Consider the following 13,768-nt stretch of genomic DNA (forward strand, 5'->3'; position numbering starts at 1 on the left):
CGGTTACTTCGGGGTCACAGGCCTGTTCACTTGAACATCTGGACAACCCGCCGACACATGTGAACAACAACACCTCCTCTCTTCTCTTCCTCACTGATGCTCAAATCAGATTTTGTTGTCTCGACGTGTCGTGTTTCTCACCTAGAAAAGCTTATCTTATTACGGAGGGGTACTGCAACAGTAAATGTGTTACTCTTGATTTACCAACAGTGATGAGAGACTATCCAGAGAGAGATTTGTTGAGATAATATTACCACAAACAAGACTTAATTCAATTATGCAGGACTTCATGCTTTTTTCTAAATCCCAATAAAAGTGGATTTGTCCCGCTAATTGAGCAGAATGTCTCTGAGAAGGGCTCACGGTAGAGTTTATTATGTCATCATTAAAAGCGAGGAGTTAAACCTCTGTGTGGAGAAGTCAAATTGAGCGTGACAAGCGACTCAGAGGTCACGGAGGAGGTGGGATGAGCAGAGCTTGCAAACAGGTATGTGGCCGGGTCTGTATGAGCACATGTGGCCTGGACAAAAGGATTTGCTTGTTTGTGAATCTGCTGATCACAAAGTTGAATCAGGTCCATCGTCTTTCTTGCCAAGGAAACAGTTTCCCTTTGGCTTTAATTTACTCCAGATGATATGACCACAAGGGCAGCTGTATTATTCTCCAAGCTGCGGTGCTTAAACGTGTCTGGAGTTAAAATTGAAATTCCTGCTGTTTTTTTTTTATATGTCTTTGATAATGTCTTTGCATGTTATTTGATAGTGGGAAATGATAAAATGATATTGCTCTCTTCTTCTCTACTCAGTGTTGTGGAGCAACGGGTCAGCTGTTAAAAGTCACGGCTAGCTGGTAGGTCTGAGGAATCTGTAGACACATACAGCATTGGCCTCGGCTCCTCACACTGGGTTATGACTGGGGCCCCATCTCTGGGGGAGGCAGATGACAGGAATAGTGTGGTTTGGAAAAAATATCACCTTACATGAGACCCTCTTTCAACATCCTTGACAATTTTTTCCCCATGTGTGGAATTCTCTCTTAATAATACAACACATCTGAAGCTCTTCTGTTTCTTACCTTCACGTGTATTCATGTTTCTGTATTTTTAATCTGAAGAGACTGATTTTTCTTAATGTAAACTCGTAATTTAAAGTACTTTTGTGGCTGTAAAAAAGTCATAAAGTATCTAAACTGACATGTCATTGAAGTTCATTCATCTAAACATCAGTGTTCAGGGTGTTTTACAGAGTGGTAAACAACAAGAGAACACATCTTTCACAGTTTGGATAGAGAAGGATACGCATCAAAGAAACTCTGTGTATTCAGCACATGAAGGGAGGAAGACGATTTGTTGTGTAATCCCCATGTGGGTAGTTTGCAAAAAGAATTACAAAATGCAAGCCCAGCAGCCAGTAATTTATGGAGCGATGTTTTTTCTCTACTATGAAGGTCCTTGCAGGGCGATGCAGGAGGAAATACCAGCAACTATTCGGTTTTTCAACTATTCAGTCACACATTCTACGCCTGGGCTGGAAGCTGTCCATCCTCCATGTCATTCAAACTTTGCAGCATACATTAACACAGTAACTATTTGCTTTGATGATGTAATATAACATGTGCTAGAATCACATGTAACAATCCATGTTTGAGTGATTACAGGAGTTGTGAATAAAGTGACTGCAATCATAAGCTCCCTGACAACCCAAGTTGTTCAACTTGTCCTCTCTGACTGCAGTTCAATCAGCAGGGACAGGTCAGGTAAGGGAAAAAAATTTAATATCAACAGATGATATGTGATGATAAAGTCTTGATAGAGTCTTTGGCACTTGGTTAATGATGGATCGTAATGGAGCTGATGGACCTGCCAAGAGCCCCGAGAAATGACAGCAAGTAAATAATGAGTGAGCGTAGGTGAGAAGTGATTGGCAGATGTATGAAAAATAAAAAACAAGAGTCTGGTCTTCCTGACTGAACATACACTATAGACTATGCGCTGCACGCACGAGCATGAACAATGTGTTTCCTGTTTGTGGTTGAAGCCACGTGTCAAATCCATAATGTGGAGATGAAGTCCTAAACTAACGCAACGGCTCTCGATGACACTGTGTGTGTGTGTGTGTGTGTGTGTGTGTGTGTGTGTGTGTGTGTTTGTGTGCGTGTGCGTGTGTGTTTTGCATGAGTTTTGCATGAGTTTTTGAGTGATCTAGTTCTAGGAATCCCGTTGTGTGACTTGACTCCCTCACACTCTTTGACTCAGGCTCCATGGACTCTGAACAGTACTTAACAGTAAGACACGTATTCAACAGCTGTTTGTCGTGAGTCTGATGTGACCTTTGGCATTTTAAGGTCACGCCATAACTATTGTGAGACGGGGAGGCAACAGAGGCTCACAATCTATCAAAGAGATCTTGTGTTCTTCTTTTAGCCTCATCGTGTATTATCATTTTGGTTTCCTAAAACTTCACTTAATGATTAAACAATACTATTAATGCAGTTTTGAAGATACTTGTTGATGATACACTGAAGTTCAGTGGCTTGATTTAAAGGTACCTCAACAGCAGCATTGTGTTTGTTTGCATTCTCTACTTATTACTTATTTATAAAACAAATGCCTCATATTATTTTTTGACCAATAAAATAAATCACGTTACTTTTCCATTACAGAATTAATAATAATAAATACATTTTACAAAAATACTATAAAGACTGACTCATGATTGGTAATGGTTGGGGTAACCCTCACATATCAACATTATTTGATCATTTAATAGCAATAAACAAAGTCAGTGAACTTCAGTTTGATCTCAAACGTGCTTTGATGGGACAGTTTGGATTCAACCAAACAACCAGCTGGTTATACCTGCTGCATCTGTAACTGGCCTTTTGTTGAAGTGGAGCCTCAGCTGGCTTCAGATGCTCTGATCAGAAACATGTGATGATCTCTGAGGGCTTCTGTTGGTGTGTGAGTGGATCTATTTATTGCCCCGCTTGTTTGCTCTTGCATTACTTCCACAGCTACATTCAGCTGAGATGTGCAGCAGTTGCTCCTTACAGATTCACAGCAGATAAAATGAGCAATAAAAATCATTAGAAGTCCTGATTTTTGTGTGTTTTGGTGCGTTTGCATGCATGTGTAGATGTATAACGTTCACAAGTAGTAGTTTGGGTACGTCAGAACAAGAACATTACGCAATGTAGTGATTGCTTGATTACATGACCAGCCGGTATCTACAGTCTAAATATGGATCCATGAACACTTTACTACAGGATTACTATACGAGTCTCATATCTATCTTTTGTATCACGGTTTCATCAGTTAATGGTATGGTACTGTAGCATGGCATGCTGGAGATGCTGTGCAGGCTGCTTGATGACTTTACGAAGGAACTTTTGTTTTCCAGCTCTGAGATCAGCGGGATTTTCTCATTATGTCTGGAATATAAATGTCAACTGTGTGTTTGAGTGCTTGTGCATATTTTAGTCTTCAAGGCAAAGACAAAACAGAAGCAGCTGGTTGGATTGTTGCCTCAAGAATATATAAAAAAGAACAGAGTTGACCAAAGACTACGTTAACAACAACAAAAGTAATTTACTTCTTAAACGGCCTTGACAAACTTTGCTTGGCTCTGGCTATCAGCGTCGTCAGCTTTCTTTCCTCAGAACAAAACAGGGTTTTGCTCCTCAGTGTGGGGGTGAATTAACGTTTCTAATGTCCCTCACACAACCCTTCCTTCATCTGGCACCGGCTGGCAGCAGCAGGTATGCATGTGTGTTCATCAGTGAGGACAGATATTAATCCAACAGGCCGTGGTAAACAACATAGAACGGTGGAAACAATACTTTCCCCCCGTTATGTGTTGCTAAACTATCACTCTGCCTTCCACTTAAAGGCTGCTTATGAACCTACCTCGAAACATAGTCAGTGTAACTGCTGTGAGTGTATGATCTTTGTGTATGACAATACAAAGAGAGTAAAGGAAGTGAGAATAGTTTTTCTAAGTCCAATAATTGTGTTATTAAATAGCACATGACACGTTAACGTTCAAATTCTTGACGATTGTCAATGCCGACACGGTGTTAGGCCTGTCACGCGGCATCAGTGAGTTGTGAGCCGTTTGAATTGGTTTAATCTGATGATGAGAAACAATCGAATGAATGTGTTGTGTGTAGAGTGCTGTGTGTGCACACATGGCCTGTGATTCGTTATAACTTTTCACAATTCAACACATGAAGTCACTTGAGCCTTCAGCGGCGGAGCACCCACTGCTCCTTGTGTATTTTCGGTGCGTGCATGCTGATCCGTGTGGATCTTCTTCAGATTTAGCTCGTAAATAATGCTCCGGATTCTCGTGCTCAACCTCCTCTCTTTACGGTCCAGCAGAACACGGCAGGACCCGATGACGGAGTGCGAAGCTCAAACTCTCTCACGTAGTAACCGTTTGGTCTCCCCTCCTCTTTTTCCCCTGTCTGTTTTCATGCTTCTCTTCTTTACTGCCGCCTGGAACTTGTGAGTCAGTTTCTGATCAACTGCAAGATATTTCTACTGCAGGGGAGAAGAAAACAGAGCAGCAACTCTCAAACTTTCCATTCCCCCACGTCACTGTCCGTTGTTTACAGCCTCGTCTGTCCTGTCACACCTGTAAAATATATATATATATATATATATATATATATATATACATATATATATATATATATATATATATATATATATATATATATATATGTAGTTGTATGCATCAGTGTGTTAGTGCATGTTAATCTGAGCTCATGCTTGGTGCGTGTAAACATGCCAGGAACACACAGTGTCATCCTGCAGAGATGTAAACTCATTTGTTTACTGTTTTGTTTGTCCCTCTGACTGCAGCGATCGGGTTACCACGGTAACCCTATTCGACAGTGTTACCATTCTGCCAGGCCGAGAAAAACACACACACACACACACACTGAAAATGACATGCAGTGACACACGTATGACACACACACACACATCACTGAGATGTGTCCAATGTGTCCGTAGCTGTGCATTGACGTTGTGACAGCGAGTGAGCCCTTCTGTTGCGCAACAATAGCTTCATTTAGCGTCATCCTGAAGCAAGAGCGCATGAACAATACATTGCACTGATATCAATAAAAGATACAACATACAGCACTGACTTCCGACACTTGTTTGGATGGAGATATTCCCGTGCAGGCCTGTGATCGGCGGGTGTAGCAGGACTCGGCGGTGCACATTATCGGCTTGTTCGGGCTGAGTGACTCTGACGTACAGAAGCTCTGAGCTGGTGCTTCTGTACGTCAGAGTCACTGGGCCCGCCGCTGGGCCCTGAGCTTCCTGCCATGTTTAGTGATTCCAGAGGTTGCAGCCGTCGGCCTCACCGACTGAACACGGAGAAAACATGACAGCATATGTTTCTGATGACTGTAAAAAATAAAAGAGCTCCCTGCTGCCTTTCTTTATTCAGATTTATTTCCATGCCTTGTGATCCTTTGGGCCCAAATGGCCCCAATAAAAACATTCCAGTAGGGTCATTAGAGCAGTGCTTCTCTCATGGGCCACTGCAGGGGATTTAAAATAAGGATGTAAAAGTAACATCCAGTTAAAAATCCTTTAAACATTGGGATTTGATACATATTCAAAACAATATAAGTGTAAATTCATTGACTGAATTGTATATATTCCATATTAAATCAGTCACTAATGGCACAGTGCTGTGTAGTGTATGTTTTTTTTCATCTAAGAATGCTTTGCACTGTATCGGAGGTGCTGTTTTACATCACTGAAAACAGGTTGAGCACCACCGATGTCCTCTCATCAAGGACCTGCTGTTGATCCTGTATGTCTCTCTGTTCATCACTATTCTCCTTCATCTGCACATAATGAACATATGAACACATTGAACACACGTGTAGTTCATTTGTTGAAGGAGAAGCACATTAATGAAAAACATCTCTCCCTCGGTTGCATGAAATAAAGAACATGATTTTCTCAGCATTTTACAAACATGAATAAGAATTTAATGAACATAAAGTAGTAACAGAAGACAATTATAGGAACGTAACAGGATATTTATTCAGTTGAGAATTGTTTTGGATAATCATTTCAATGCTAATGGAATAACAGAAAAGATGTGGACTTCACTGACAGAAGATATGCGACTGATCTCTCCAAACAGTGAATGAAATCTAACCACCTCTCTGATGTGTGTAAAAACTTCTTATTGATGGCCGGGCTAACTCAAACTTAATGGCGATATATATATTAATACAGGCAGTAAATGTACAAGAAATTGATAAATGCACTTGGTGTATTTTTTGGTAACATCACGTAAAGCATGTGTCATTACACAGCAACGAGTTGTAAGTTGTGTCATCGTCCAAGTCCAGTCATTCCCGGTGAAATAAATTAGAAAAGGGCCCAAACAGACATGTATTGAGACGCTAAAGCCCTTAAAAAAAATACACCAAATATTGCATTAGCACAGTGGCGGGCCGTGCATCTTCTACCTCGGTCTGCTGTCTCATATCATAGACATACATACACGTGCATGACGTACATACGTGCACGACGGGATGCTGTTCAGCGTGCAAAAAAAGCTGTCATGTTAATTTGGTGCAGACTCCTTGCAAAAGCCCTGACAGACACCGCTAACATATTTTCTGCGTAGGAGGAACCTGGTAATCAAATCATCCGTTCACAGTCAGGGACTCTGATCTCAATATCTCAAATGATGCCAAAAGGCTGTCAAAATCAAACATTTGACTCATTTATCTCGTTCAGACGCAGCAGGCCTTCCAGTGTCTCTGTGTCCTCAGAGCAGGCCAACATCTCCGTCACAGGAACACAGCCGAGTGCTTTACGAGTCTTTTTTATCATCCGTCTGAAAAGCTCTACATTTTAAAGTCCCAGAAGTCAAAAAGAACGAGGGGCTGAGTCAGCCTGTTTATGACCTTATTTCTTACTGAATAAACTCAGTATCTCAAAGCTCATATTGTTCAATTCGTAGAGCATTGGACAGCAAAGGCAAGCTTTCACATTTCCATCCTCCCATGAGGGAGTCAAAGACATTTTAGATGATGGAAACTGACATATTGCACTTCACTTGACCCAGTACGAGACATATAGTACATTAAAGAGCAGAAACAGCAACCAGTACTCTCATCAGAGCAGTCTCACTGCTGTCTGGATGTTGTGTAATGATTTGAACATTTGGAGATACTTAACCTCCTGGGCCTTAAACTGAAGTGACCCACCGCGCTGGAAATCAACGGTTGCAACAATTTAGGAAATGCTGTACATATATATATATATATATATATATATATATATATATATATATATATATATATATATATATATATATATATATATATATGAAGTTCATGAAGTGAAGAGCAACAGCAACCCTGAACTTCTTGTAACCTTGTTAAAAGAAGAAGGATTAGGAATGGACTGAAAGCATGCCATGACTGTGTTCATACACCATGTGCATGAGGTGGTGCTTATCTACATTACCTTCGTCACTGCAGTCCTCTGTTATGGCTTGCATGTTGACACAAACTAGCACAATTGTCCAGTTGTGCGATAGCAAGTTGCGTGCCTAATACTGGAAAAACCTCCTGGTCCTATCAAAGTACATTATAAGGGGATAAGCACATTAAAGTTTCAGATAATTTGTTCAATTCTGGCAAACGTTGATGTTTTTTTTGAAAGAAAACAAAAATCAGAAAACGATCAGGATAAAAGTAACGACGCCATCAACAGCCACAGTTGTGTTACATGTGTAGGTGCGTGTGTGTTCAATTTGTCTGAGCTCTCCAGTATCATGACTCTGGTTTTTCCATCTCCTCGACTCAGACACAGAACCAGACTGCGGAAGTCTACTGAGTAGTAGGTAACATTTAAAGGTGAAAGAGACGTGTCAAGGGGCACATGTATGTTACGCGGCATGGTAGAGTCATTAATGACTAGCTTGTGTGTCACTCCTCCATCACTCATGCCACGCTTCATCTGGTTTTCATTTGGGAACGATTCCTGCCCTTTTTATTTGTGTATGTGTGATTACTCATTTTAATTTTCTGCACAAATCCCCGAACATCTGACCACTAGTGTTCATTCCTGAGCGCTTTTTAATTTGTGTGTGTGGATATGTGACAGTAAGCCACAGTGTTTAGGGGGAAGTTACACACCTTTGACCTTTGACCTAAATGTCAGCAAAGCAACACACCTCACCTCACACCAGAGCAACTTCAGAGACCTTTTCAGGGTCTTTTTAACAGAGTTCCCTCTGTTAAAAAGACCGGGAAGTCAGGATGAGTTGGTGTGTGGAAAAAAAATACAAAACTGTCCAACCTCCGCTCTATCTGTAGGTTAACTAACAAAGAAGCTCCAAAAATGTCAATATAGTGAACTTGTGCCATCACATTTTGTGAGTTAGCTTGTTTCCTTTGTGGGTATGAATGCAGGTGTCTCATTGAGCCAAACGTCGTTTTGTTTAGATTGTATGTTTTTGGGAATGAAATACTGGAGACATAATTGTCAAGGAGACCGAGATGTTGTCATATGACTTATTTTTCTCCTTATTCTAAGCTTATTATCCTCCGCTGTATCATTTAAAAAATATATATTTAGCATCTTAATGAAACATGTATATTGTTTTCTACCTAATGTTGAAGTTACAGGGGTTTGACCTGACAATGTGTTGTAGAAGCGTGAGGCCTCGTTGCAGATGATTTAGGTCACAGTGCCATCTGCTGGAATGGAGAGTTATCACATGGATGGATTTAATTGACATGTATTTATGCTTTTTACTGCAACATGACTTATTCTTTAAACTTAGTAGCAAAGTATTACAGCTGTAGTTTTTTACATTTTACAAATATAAATGGTTTGTAGCCGACTATTTTTAGAACATTTTACCGTCCCAGTAAATTGTGACAATGTCTAAATGTTTCAATGTTTGTATCTATTTTTGGTAAAACAAAAAAACACAAGCAAACAATATTGTAAAATACAAGAGTCAGACAATTATGCAATTATCTTGGATGATAAAGATGACATCCTGCCCAGACATTTGAGCACTGATACATGACGACAGCCTCAATCAATGCACTCCTGTTGAAGAATAGTGTTGTCCTTTTTTGTTTTGCTCATGCATGCAGATAATGACAGAGGGTAGATTCATTTTTAAGGATTAAAACAATTAACAAACACACAGAATAGTCAGTAGTGGAATAGTACTAAGTACATGTAAGTACTGTACTTCAGTAAAGCTTTAAGGTACTTGTGCGTGAGTATTTCCATTTTATACCTTAACTACATTTCAGGAGGAAAAATTGCACTCTTTACTACCCAACATTTATTTGACCCTCAGTTTCTTCCATCCTGGGTAAAACAAAGATCCAAACAGAAATAACAACAATACATTCCTGCAATATTTAATTTTAAATGATATGACAGAATAATATGATTAAGTCTCATGACGTAGTGTCAACAATAAAACCAAATGGAAAAACAGTTTCAGAGCTGAGGAGCTAAAGCTCGGAGCAACAGTACTGTCAACAGTACAAACTTTTGCACACCTGCAGGTTGACAGGTGCGTAGGAGAATACTTATGACCGACAATACAGAACAAGACTCCCACGTCCTGACTCCTTTACTTGCATTCAAAGATATTGAGGTGAACAGAAATGTTTGTGAGATGAAGGCACAATAAAACATAATTATGCACCACTACTAAAAGACAAAATGGCTTTGACATTTTAGCCACAGCTTGGAGGACGTTGTTGGACCGTCCATCACTTCCAGACTGAAAAAAGACTCCTGACTTTGATCTCCTGACCTTTCCTGGAGGGCCAGCATGAGGTTGACGTGTGTGGCTTTGAGTGAAATGTCTGCGACTGCTGCGAAAATCAAATATCCACTGTCAACATGTTAGCATGCTAACGTTAGCTTTTTACCTTGAAGGACAGATAGATAGATAGATAGATAGATAGATAGATAGATAGATAGATAGATAGATAGATAGATAGATAGATAGATAGATAGATAGATAGATAGATAGATAGATAGATAGATAGATAGATAGATAGATAGATAGATAGATAGATAGATAGATAGATAGATAGATAGATAGATAGATAACTGTATTAACTCATTTGTCACCATAGACAACAACAGACTCATACAGACAACAACAGACGAGGTTCACAGTGCACAACAGACAAAAAACACATACACAGAAAATGCCATATGCAACAAGACAACAAGACACAACCGAGGTAGAAAGATGCTAAATGTCAACGTCACCAAACCATTCCATGGTCTGGTATCGCCCCATCAAAAAGTATTTCACCAACACTTTTAACGTGAATGGGTTGTCTTGTCGATGTGCAACCAAACACGAATGCCTTGTGGTCTCCTTGTGTCTGCTGATAACAGAACAAATTCACGTGGAATGGGTTGAGGGGCCAACATTCCTTCTGACTAAAGTATTACATAGGCAACGGCTGATAAAGAGCTTATCCACTGCGTTTCCCTACACCCAGTCCCATGATCATGAAGCCCAGTGAGGAAATAATAAACCTCAAGATCTTTACTACTGCTTTCATTTAATAACACGCTTACATGTGCACAGTACAGCATGTACTTGCTGATCTAGGACCTTCCAGACAATATTTTTTCTTAATGGCTTTAAAGGGAGTTTTACGTCAAAGGGAGAGGGAAATGCATTGCAAGCTGCATCTGAGCCACAAGTTAAAGTCCTGCATGAATATTGTTATTGTTTCATGCTCTCTAATCCCTTCACCGGCATTTTTGTTCCTTGTCTGTATGGATTTAATGTATTGATGAAGTTTTTTGACGGTGTTGAAGAATAGTTTGTTGTTATTACGGGACACAATAATTGTCATTAAATCTCATAAAATACGTTACATATATGGTGATATATTAAAGGATTAGGCTGACGTCGTTCTATATGTTTTCCAGTTATATAGTTTCTAGTTAGTAAATCCCATGAAAAGAACAACAAAGTGTTTGTCTACGGTTTTCGAAAATTGACTTAAAATAAACTATAGTATACACGTTTGTTGTAAGAAAGAGACATTGTGGATTATGTTTATGTGTTTTAGTTGTGTGTTTTTTTACAGATATTTAGGGCGCTTGTAGAATAAATCCATGCGTTTCATTCTTTCCATTACATTTGTTTACAATACAATAAAATATAGACTGTTGCCAGTTTCATCGTATGAGGGTGTAGTAAATACATGAGCTCATATGCAACTTGAAAAGAAGGACCTGGCCACTATCGATTAGAGCCTACTCCAAAAAGACAAAAAGTGTTTTGAAAAAACAAATTCTGTTTAATTTGGCATTATAGTTACAACATTTGACTCTCCCCCTCTCTGATGTGAAACAGCAACGTCTCTTTCTTTTTAACTTAGTTTCTAGAACTAAAAGGTTGATTGCTGATTCAATATTGTGTTTACCTTTTCTGGCAATAGATTGCTAATCTTGGACTGGTGTTCATACAGTAATGAAATCAGCGGCTCACCAGGCTAAACTATGTAACAGGATGCTGGATCAACACATTTCTGTCATTCACACCTGTACATCTCAGACTCTCTCTGTGCAGGGGCTGGCACCCCCCTGAGACAATAAAATGCAGTACAACATTACGCAACAGCATTGTTTGCCGTGGTGGAGCTTAGTCTCCAAGAAAGAAAGACTTCAGTACGGTCAGAGTAGTTGCTGATTGAGAGGGCAGAATCACTGTATGGCAGCTCATGCAATCATAAAAAGCAATTTTCATTAAAATTTCATTCATTATTTATCTCAATTTGATATATGAATACTTCAGTTGATTTAGTAATCGGCCGTGACACACACATATGTGCCCACACAAAGTTCCCATGACAGATAAACCAACGTATTGAAAAACAGGCACAGGCATGGGAGCATGAAGTAACTTGAGAGGCACAATTGCGCGGCATTTTGGTTGGACGAGTGACAAGAGGATGGACCAACAGCACCGGGCCACCTGCCAGGCTCATAATTATAAATGGACAGGTTGTGGCTCTGTTTCTGGCCTACAGCATGAAACGACAGCCAGTTGGTTTACTCAGTTCAGCCACACAGGATTACTGACCACAGACACATAGATGAATACATCCGCCGTGGAAAAGAAACATTTTACAATCTCTCTAATGTACATTTATTAATCTGGCACTGTAATAGATATTCAAAGAATTTGCCGAGACTTCATGTATTTGACTCCTCTGCATTTCTTGTTGGACACAGTATCGTACAAAGCTGTGGACCGAGGTCAAATAGTTTGATGGAATAAACATGAAGCTGTTTTGTCTTTATAATCAGGATTCTTTTTGTACATCTCACTCATACAGACACATGTTTTGAACTTGGGAAAGATTTCTCATGCAGGGTGGATTTGGTAAACAAACGCCAAGGCCAAAGCCAAAATACCAAATATTGACTATACACATACTTTTCATTCATTCCATTGGCTGGGAAAATAAGATGGAGACAGAGATTGTGATTCTTTGGAGGATTTATATCGCTCGGACGGATGATTTCATTTTAAAAAAAATGATACAAACATTTTAGGACACAATCAGAATCAGCAGTCACACGTGGCAAGAGTAAAATATTGACAACGTTTGATCATTTTAATATACAATCGAGATTATAGATCTTTTTGTGTTTGCCACTGCTGCATTAACTTAAAGATTATAAAGCCCCTCGAGGCAAATTTGTCATATTATCTATATAAATAAACTTAACTTGACTTAATAAGCTTTGAGTATTCATGTGTATACATATACACATGCATGATCATGCTTTCTTCTGCTGCAGGTGGGATACTCCTATGAGCATAATAAGATAAAAGAAGAAATGCGTGACTATCAACGTGTTCAATAGCTATCCTCCCCTGTTTGCATGTGACAGGAATGCGGTCCGCTTGCACGCGTTTCAGTTGGAAATCTGTGGGATTTAAACACATGGGGAGAAGGTTAGCAATTAGTTCAAAAATAGCTTTGCATGCAAAGGGTGGGTTAAACTCATGAGATTGTTTGCACAACTGCTCAAGATTGTCAAACTTAAGCGTTATATCAGTTGATCTCAGAATCAAGTGCCTGAAAATGCCTTTTGTCATGCAGCCAATCTATTTTGCCTCAGCAAAGCTGTACCAGGCATTCATACGCATCACTGGAAGTGGATTGAGATCTTTAATTATAATAATTTGTGGTGCCTCTGTTGATGTGCTAAACTCCCACAAACGCGGGCAAAGGAATGAAACGTGGCCAACCACTCACACAATGTCCTTGTTTGAGTCTTCAGACACTCTGACATCTGCCTGAGCTACCCCCACACGCAGCGGGGTGCTCGGCGGCCACGCGGCATAGCACTGCACAGCATGGCGGTACCTAGATGAAGACAGCGTCTTCACCCACGCACCCTCTGACACCCGTGCTCCCCACTGAGAGGACGCAAGTAGTGAAGAGAGCTCCATGAAAGATTCACCAACCAACTGAGGTGGTCTCCCTTAGAAGCTGAGCGGAGGCCGGTGGTTGAAGGCGAACAAAAAGGAGGGAGGGAATTCCAGGGAGAATCCCGGAGCGTCTGAAGTGTAATTTTGTATTCAGAGAAGAGATTCAGTATTCCACTGCTCAGCAGCGATCCGTCTCTTAGAGGCATTCACCAAGCCTTCGTCACACCCTGGATCCTGCAGATGGCATCTTAATAGAGTTTGAT

Source organism: Clinocottus analis, unplaced genomic scaffold (genome assembly GCF_023055335.1).
Source record: "Clinocottus analis isolate CAN_PGR_092001 unplaced genomic scaffold, fCliAna1.0.p SCAF_2, whole genome shotgun sequence".
Lineage (NCBI taxonomy): Eukaryota > Metazoa > Chordata > Actinopteri > Perciformes > Cottidae > Clinocottus > Clinocottus analis.